At 42.3% G+C, this 9488-nt stretch overlaps 1 protein-coding gene across 1 annotated transcript in view; it reads left to right on the top strand.

Moving 5' to 3' along the window:
• Positions 1-4293: 4293 nt before the first annotated feature.
• zhx2a (zinc fingers and homeoboxes 2a) overlaps positions 4294-9488 on the top strand; it is a 32274-nt gene continuing 27079 nt past the window's right edge. The window contains exon 1 of the mRNA XM_053882040.1: positions 4294-4649. The gene's annotated coding sequence lies outside the window, so the exon portion shown is untranslated. The remainder of the gene's footprint in view (positions 4650-9488) is intronic.

Genomic DNA, 9488 nt, shown 5'->3' with positions numbered 1-9488 from the left:
TGCATGTTGCATTTGGAAAGTGATGGTGTCAAGAGGCTGTTTAGATGAGAGCACAGCTGAGCATCCACATCATGGGAACAGAGGAAGACTGGTTGACTCAGTGTTGTTCTGGTGTGAGTTGTGGCCAGCAGCGGCCTATGATCTGACTTTAAGCTGGCCTGCTCATTTCACCAGAGACACTCCAATGAGACTGCTGGACTACAATGTGATAGAATTAATGCTGAGGTCAGCACTGTGTATTATCAGACAAAATAATTCTGATATTCTGCCTGATGTTCTGTATACTGTATCACACAATGAATATTCACGACTATGCCAACATTCAGTCTTTTTAATATGTTAATAATATAATACTGTTTGTTTGTTTTTTTTATTTAACATCTGTTTAATGCAACTGGTGTACTACTCGGGATCGGTCGTGTGTCTCAAGCCCGGTCTCTTTTTAGGGTCTTGGCCCTCACTGGGGCTCATTTGTTGATCTCTTTGAGACTCCTTATATATGACCTTGTCTCAGCCTCCTGTCATGGCTAACTGTGGGATCGGACCCAGTTGCTGAATTGTTGTGGACTGACCGAAGGCGCAGAAGAGCGAGAGTAGTTTTAACAAGGTTTATTGACAATGTCATGAGAACTCAAAAGACGAACAGGAAGGGAGGACCAAGGACGTCGGAACCAGAACACGGACCGAGAAATACAGTCAAGAGCAAGGGAAAACCTGAAACAGATAAGAGGCAAATTATAATCAAGCCTAACTAAGGGGGACATAAGGGGGTCGAAGGAGTGTTTACCGTGAGGATGCAAAGCAACCATCTGGCAGTGCAGACTGGAACCCAGGTGCACAAATCAGTGGATTCTGACAAGCGGAATGGGAACCAGCTGCGCTGCTGTGAAGCTGAAGAAAGAGAAGAAAAAGGAAACAACAGGAAGACGGGAAGTAACAACAAATATCGTGGCCTTGTCTTCGCCTCGACTCTCCATTCTCAGTAATGTCTCTGTCTCGGCTGGTCTGGTCTTGACTACAACTCTAGCAACTACATCAGACAGTTTTAACTATACTCCATCTGGTTTAATTCTGAGGTTTTTATATGCCCCAAGCATCCATGGTTACTGACAAGGCTGATGATCAGGTGTAGGGGAATTTTGGAAGTATGAAGTCATCTCATGTACTACGCATCTGTTTACATATGATGTCCTCTGCCAGTGTGACAGAGGTAGTTTCCAAATTAGGGCTGACTGAACGGTCGAGCAAAACCACTATTACATGCTTGGTGTATAATTTTGCCTTTGACTGACACAAGTGGAAGCTGCAATGACAGATTGGACAAATTAAATTGAAGGAGTCTGGTTCATCACACAAATTATCTGGTGATACCAGAAAGAAGTTGGTATTTGAATAATTTATTTAAAAACAGAATTACCCAAGTAGAAATTATGCTCTTTCATTCAAATGGGAGGCATTCGTGGGTTGAAGACTCTCAAGATAGTTTAATGTCCCGGGAAAAATCCCTCCCGCTTCCAAATTTCAAAACATTAAATCGCAAATAAAACGTCAACACAAGAATCCAAGCTGAAATCTCACAGGCCACAGTTACCAAGTTTAATTATGACCCTGGGAGATGTTGCAATGGCGTCGCATGTCATCAAAGAAAATACATTTTATAGTTCATCACTGGTTCCATATGTGCAGTGATGGTATATCTTTAGTCTTCTGCTAAATATTGTAGCAGTTACTCAGCACTGACCGTGAGCTCGACAAGTGACCCTTTCACTGTCGGTTAGAAAGTGTAATGACTGCCGGCAGTGAGATGTTCTGCCCTGATCTTTTGGGTTATGAGTCTCTGGCGGAAGGTTCCCTCCATCTGTCGAGAGTCATCACAGTCAGAGACGAAGATGTTGTTAAAGATGTTCTCAATTTAGTCAGCAGCCTCCTCTGCAACCAGCCCTGTTTCCATTCCACAATGGCGCTGGCCTTCTTCAGCCTGCTGGTTCTCCTAGTAGCAGTAGAAGCTCTATCCAGGTTCCTGTTGCACTGGTGCCAAATCAGCAGTTTTGATTTGCAGTACTTGTTCAGAATGAATTTTAGAGTCCTCCACCTGTCGAGAGACGGGAGGCATTCTGGCAGAATGGAATGGAAAGATAAACAGTGCTCTCTTTCATCACGTGTATCCAACCCTCATATGGGTCACTGGTGCCGCCCTTGTTAGGGAGCTTCTAAACACAGTGTGTCCCAGACTTGAACCTGGATGCTGTTAGATTTATTCAGTTCTCACTGACAACAGTCTGTCTTGACGGCGAGCACACCTGTATGGGTTCAAAAAATAAAGATTACATCATCGGTTATACAGCCAGAAATGTAACCTGTAACCTCTTTCAACATTCAGGTGGAAGCTAATGATACGCTGCACCGACCCAGGAGTGAAGCAGGGTTATAGGTTAGCAGGCACTTTGGAGGGTCAAGCCTCACCCGCAAATTGTTCTGGCCTCTAATTTCCTCTATTTTCTCAAGTAAAATCCCGGGAAAAATCCCAGTACTCTCAATTCAGTATTAATTAATTCAGCGCACTCATACTGATGCAGCATGTATGTCTCAAACTAATGCAACTCTCAGTTCATAATATTGACATTGAGGCTTTTAAACCATGAGTTAAAGAATCAAAATATAGGTACATTGAAGCAGTCAGTCCACAACGGTACAATGAACCCACCACGCAAGTGAATCTGAGCACAGCACTTTAGCGCCATCTAGTGTGCCGTTAGGTAAAATACGTTTTCAGCGAATTAGCTTATAACAACGTAAGTTGTTTGGTTAATTTAAAGCGCACTTCGACAGCATAAAAAGAAAGATCCACGTTCAAAAGTCTAGGGAGGATTGGATGTTTGGACGTTAGCTCTTTTTTATTCACTCGTTTTCTGTCATTTTATGACTGTCTTGGTTTATTTCGATTATATGTATTTGTTGTTTTATTTTATTTGGGTGTATTTAATTTTATACTTGAATATTTATAATGTGTATATTCGTGTGTCTCGTTTTGTTTTGTTTTTTAGCTTGTTATTATTTACTGTTTAATAATTCAGTACAACTTTTTCAATCATTTTTGTTTAAATACATATATCTTATAATGGCAAGTATTTGTTCTTAACCCAAAGCACCATGACACTTTTTTTCTTTTCTTTTTTTTTTTTTTTTTTTTACATAATACCTATATTTGAATAACATTATCAGACTGGCTGAAAATATACTACAAATATCATACATTTCAACAGTCAATATTTTCATATATTCAGTTCATGTGTTGTTCAGTAACAGATTTTCGCTCGGTGTTAATCTCACATTTGTATTTTGTCATTGCTGCCACTCACAATTTATTTACAGTAATAAAGATAGATAGATAGATAGATAGATAGATAGATAGATAGATAGATAGATAGATAGATAGATAGATAGATAGATAGATAGATAGATAGATAGATAGATAGGAGACGAGGTCTCTATGACTTTTATCAAGTATTTGGTCCATTTTATGTATTTATTTTATTTTATCCTCGTCACAACAAAAATGTATGTTTCCTACCTGTTTTTTTATTGTTATTATTATTTCAAACTCATCTTTCATATTTTGTACTCACAGTACAAAATATGGCCCCCAAGCAAATGCAATTAATGAATTGCCCACCCCTGACGTGGAAGTAATGTAGTGAAAACAAACGTGTTCCTGCATTCGGAGTCAGTCATTCAGAAGAATGGACAGAGGTCAAAGATGCTGAAGAAGAGAGTGCAGCCTCGGACAGAAGCTGTGTGTGGAAACACCCATTGTTTTTATCATTTGCTGCTTGAAAACAAACCATTATTTAACAGAGTCTCCCTGTCCCCTGTAATCTTCTAATACACTTAAAATGACGTGACACAGTCGAAGACCCCAGTACTATAGCTGTTGGGAATCGTGGAGGTCATTGGTTCTGTGACATCAGGAGAATGGTGCACTCAGTGACCCAGGCCCACCGCAGTTCAGCCACTGGAGGTCGCTGTTGCACACGAGCTGTCAGAGGCGTCTCAGTCTTTTGAGGACACAAACACTGAGGGAGGATCAGCTGACCTCAGACTCACCTCTGTGGCTCCAGATGTGTGCGCACCGTGAATAGCAGCTTATAACGCGTCTCCATCGCTGCGCGGAGGAAGGACCGCAGCAGCTGCAGCGCTCTCCTCACATGGCAGAGCTGGAGCGGCGGTGGGCGGGGCTTCTGGAGGAAACACACGCCTCTCCGATGATTTCATATTCAATCAGGTCGAAACGGGGACAAGTTGACGTCCGTGACCAACGTCATTCATGTCGACGCCGTACTTTACCCAACTCGCAGCGTTCGTCTCGCCCGCCGGCTCACGTGCTGCCCACTTCCTCAGCCTGCAGCCTAAACTTTCCCCGGCTCCGCCAGCACCGAGCGCGGAACCGCTGTGGACGGACACCGGCTCGGCATGCAAATACGTCCTCTGACGTCGGCGGTCATGTGGCTTTTGGCGTAGATCCTCCTAGTGATCGCCAGTTTTCGCTTTTCTGTCGCCTGTTGTCGGTCCCGTCTCGGAAGCACCGACTATACGGAGGCAGTGCGAGGATCCGGACTCGGACCTGAGCATCACAACAGACCGCGGATCAGGTAAGAAGCTCGGTAAAACAGTTGAACTGGCTTCGCCAGCGCCATAAAAGTGTCTCAAGTCAAAGCGGCGTGGAGTTGCCTCGCTTTGCTCGGTAGCGTTTAGCTGCAAACGTTAATGTGTTAAGTTGTCCAGCCGCATGAACTTTGGCTGCTCCGGTGTTTACACCTGCGGACGGACACCGCGACCCCCGTAACTTCAAACACACACGTTCGCCCCCCGCGCTCCACTTTGACCACCGTACGTTGTATCGGCGCTGGTAGGAGGCAGAGAGGAGAGACGTCGTGTCTACTTTTTCCTCCGCCCCGTGTCGACATAACCAGCAAAACATGGCCGTCCTTTGCCGACATGTTGTTACGTCGCTGGCGAGGAAGGGGGGGCACATTTGGGGGAAGAGTGTTTTTCTGCACCGCGGTCACATCTCGAGGTTTGGCCGCTGGAAACTGCCATCGCTGCTGCTCGCGTGAAGCGATCTCCGGTTCTGAGAGCAACTTTTCGAGTGCGATGTTGTTTGTATATTTGTGTGGTGCTGTGTGATGTAGGCGTAACGTTACCCCTGGTGACGCCCCCTCCCCTCCGAGTCCCCGGCGGATACCGCATGCAGACACACACACACACAGCAGCGGCGGCAGCAGCAGCAGCAGCAGGCCGGGTACTGCTCACAGCAGCCAGGCGTGGTTAGACCAGTCACCAGGTCCAGAAGTTCAGTTCTGATCCCAACTGTGATCCGGATCAGCCTCGTGGAGAGTCCACCTCGTGAAGGATGACTCCTAAATCAACCCCACAACCAGAGCAGAGGGGTGCAAACATGAAGAAGCACAGTAACAAATCCGATTTTACTCAATAGAATTAAACAGATTTTCAAAGAAGCAAAGCCTTCAGAATAATAATATTGTTTAAAATATAGTGAAAAATCGATACAGGATTTTTTTTTTATTTTAGTTTTTGTGGTGCTGAGTACCAACAATATATATTAAAAATGCAATCCTTTATAAGTGGTAGATCAATTAGGTTATTATTTAACTTGTGTGTACCAGGTTGGTGATATTTCATTTGAATTGTAACTTAAGTAAAAACTAAATGAATATATCGTATTATAGTGTGCGTTGATGACAGCAAAAACCTGATTATGTGTGCATATTCATCACAAACATACATTTGAATCTCAGTCTACAATGTGAATTCAGACACAATAATTGAGAGCATCATAGTATTGCTGAGCCGTCATAGTATTGCTTACAAACCGTGTCCACAATGTCTTTAAACGTCAATGAAAATTCATTCTTATTAGTATAGACTATTGTCTCTCAATTGTATTTTTAAACAGAGCCTGAACCATGATTGTTATTCATTTGGTTTGCATGTTAGTATGATTATTTAGGGTTCTCCCCCAGATTTCTACCAGCATAGGTGGTGTCACCATAAGTAGAGTGAGTTGTACATTCTTCAAGCACAGTCCTCCTGAAGCTCCTCAACCTTAAAAGGCGGAGTCCTACTCCACAACAACAGTGAAGGAACACTGACAATGCATAGACAATCTGAAAACTCCCGCTATTTTTCCCACCTGCTAGAACGCTGGAGAGAACCTTGTTATTGTACAATTATTAGTCCTTACTAAAATAATTTGTGTGTTATGTTACTATAATTCAAAGACAAGTGGCAGTAACTATGTGCTTAGTATTACAATCATTATATTTGTTCATTTAAAATAATAAATAATCAAATTATTTGCGTTGATAAATGTATGTGCATGTGTTGCCCAAGCCAGACTTTTACAAGAATTTCTCACCATAAATATCAAGCCCACTGTATATTTTGTTTCCCAAAATGATTGCTATTTAAGTGCCTTTTCATATCCTGACAGTAGGGGTCAAGACTGTGCTGTCACGTATTACAATTCTTGCTTGCATGAATGTATTCAGGATTGAAGTTCATAGATGGGCACCCCCACCTGCTGGCAGCATCCAGTTTATTCACTTCTCCTCTTTGAGGAAACACCTTTTTCATTCTCCTGATATATAACAAAAAAATATGTATATCAGGTGACATTTCCGAACGTTCCCGTGTTTCTTCTCCACCAACCAATCAGCGACAGATCTAAGCGAGTCTGATCACAGCACATTAACCCGCCTGTCAGAACCCAACCAGGTATTCCTCTGGGTATCAACTTCCATTCACACACAAAGCCTTGCACTCCTGCTCTCCCCATGCGCAGAGAAATTTGGCTCATGTTTGTTCTTCACATGTTTTCCACTTGTGATGTGTCAAGTCTGAGATAACATTATATAATGTAGAACGACTGGAGGCCCATTCCATTGCCGCTGGAATAATCAAAGACTATCAGCCCCCCGTTGATCAAAGTAAACCTTCAATCATGGAGACACTCTGGAGGCTGTTGCAGGGGTCTGTATTAGAATAATGCTGAAGAGGACGTTTCGCTAGGGCTGGAGTGTTTTTGAGCTGTGGGCAGGAATCCTCTGCTTTACACCAAGTTGTGTGTTATGTTTAGGATGATCGGATCAAAATCTATTTTTGTCTTATTTTGGGGTGAAGAGTATTCCTCGTGGCAGGGATTATGGAAATGTACAGATGTCACATTCTACCTTTCATAAAACGCTGGGGATTATCCCATCATCACCAAATTCACATCAGCATACCAACTGTTTTTGTTATTCCCGGCTTGGTGTTTGACAGCTTCAGTTTTTCATCAATTGTCAAAAATACACCCTGGGTGAATGGCATGTCCTGTCGCCCCGGCTTTGTTTCTCAATCTAGTGTGACCTCGCATGATATCGCAGCCAAAATGCCCAGCTGTGAGGTGTTGCGGCCCGCGTGTTCCAGAGGCGCTCAGCTGTTTGCTTTCATGAGCTGCGTCCGTCAGAGAAAGCTAGGTCCTCTTTTTAAGCACGCAAGTATGTACTTGCTAAAACAGTTGTTTCATTTACAAAAAAAAGTAGTGTTCATGCCAAATTTTCCATTTCACTGTATTTAGAAAGTCAAAGACAGTCACCATGTTGTGTGTGGATACTTATGCCTAATGTTTTTGTTGCCTTATATAATTGAATAACCAGTAACTGGAGCGTGAAGACACTTGTGCATTGTAATTACAGTTTCCTTGTTGTGAGTTGACGTCAACAAAAAGTTAGATATTTATTCAGTGGATTGTAAGCATGTCCTTGTGAGGAGAGAAAATCGATCCTCACTGGTTGACAAATCAGACTTGTATTGAAGAGAAGGCAAGGCGCCTGAATTCATTTCATTCCATGTGGGGAACCAATTTGACGGTGGAGTGTTCGTCCTCATCTCAGTCCATCAAGGATCAGAAGACACAGTTTTTGTTTTTTTTAATAATCCTTTTTTTTAGCATATCACTCTAAATTTCTGCACAGTTTTTAAGACCAACCTCATTTGCCAGTATTCCAATGCTTCTTAAAACGCTAAATGTCCCTAATTCAGATTATAATCTTTTCCAGATCCTGGAGATTATTTGAACTGGAGTATTCCACATTTATATTTATGAGTATTATGGCTGACCTCTTGTTAAATTTAGCACAACCACGGTTGATTTCTGGCTGGTTACAATGCCAGAAATGACTGGAACGATTGTTTTGTCCCAATTTAACTGTCACTATTCGGATATATTGTGATTCATCAGTTAACTCATTTTATGTACCGTTCATGATAAAGTGCGTGTCTAGCTAATTCAATATTTACCATTTGACAGAAAAGCTTTTATATAAAATTTTTGAAAAATGGAATGATAAATCTTACTTTTTAATATTTCAGTTCATAAATCAAGTTGTTTTTTTTTCACATGAGATTGTTTCAATGTTTCCTCATTGTTTTGTCAGGTGTAAACATACAAGATTTCTGGCTTGGATCAGGATGCGCTTCCTGAATCACTCTGTGTGTGTGTCCGTGCTACCTTGAGATCATAGGGACACACCACAGGCATTGCAATTAATGCTATATTTTCGTACCCATTTGCCACCAGCCACTCTTGACCGAAACAGGAAGCAATTTTAAGTTGTTATTATGGTCTGTAAATGTACACAGAGAGACTATATATTTATATGATCGATTCATACAGTCAGTATTACATTTGTATATCGAAAAAAAGATTGTTATTCTGAAGCCGTGGCAGTGTGCCACAATCATTTACATGTAGCAGAAACTCTGATTCTCTCTCAGTTCTCTGATCCAAGCTGATCAAGACTACCTTCTTATGTGCGTACTCACTTGTGTAGGTATCTGATATGTATATCAGAAGGCAACTAACATTCAATCCAATAGCATAGTGTGAAGTCAGTAAAACCTCAGACGAGTGATGGAATACCAACATGCATTTGCTTGCCTGTTTGTTTTCCAGTATAAGGCACCAGACATGGCGGAATATTCACCCGCTCACCATATGACGTGTCCATTCGTGGGCTTGTTTTTTTTTCGCCCTGTTATGAGTCACCACAGCTTGGGAGCACGGAGGTTGCTGTCATCACATTCAGCAGAGACGTGCTGATGACATCATAAACCTCCACACTAAGCTTTTATACCAGCGTTCTAGAAACTGGTCGGCCCTGCAGTGCCCTCAAGTCAGGCGAGTCGTCGGGTGACTCAGATAACCCCAGCAATGAGATCATCAGCTGTAGGTGAAGCTCAGAGGTGGGAGGATGACGCAAGTGTGCGATCAATATTGAAAAGGTTACATGGTGTTGGGTGGGAAGACAGAATTATATCGACAAAGGACAACAGGTATCTGGGATGGAGCCTGTTACTATACTACTAAATCCACATTTTAAAGGATGTACTTTAAGTATTACGATATGGTCAAGTCACTGACTTAA

The sequence above is a fragment of the Synchiropus splendidus genome, chromosome 12 (assembly GCF_027744825.2).
Source record: "Synchiropus splendidus isolate RoL2022-P1 chromosome 12, RoL_Sspl_1.0, whole genome shotgun sequence".
Classification (NCBI taxonomy): domain Eukaryota; kingdom Metazoa; phylum Chordata; class Actinopteri; order Syngnathiformes; family Callionymidae; genus Synchiropus; species Synchiropus splendidus.
The sequence above is the reverse complement of the archived record's forward strand: the minus strand, read 5'-3'. Positions and strand labels throughout refer to the sequence as shown.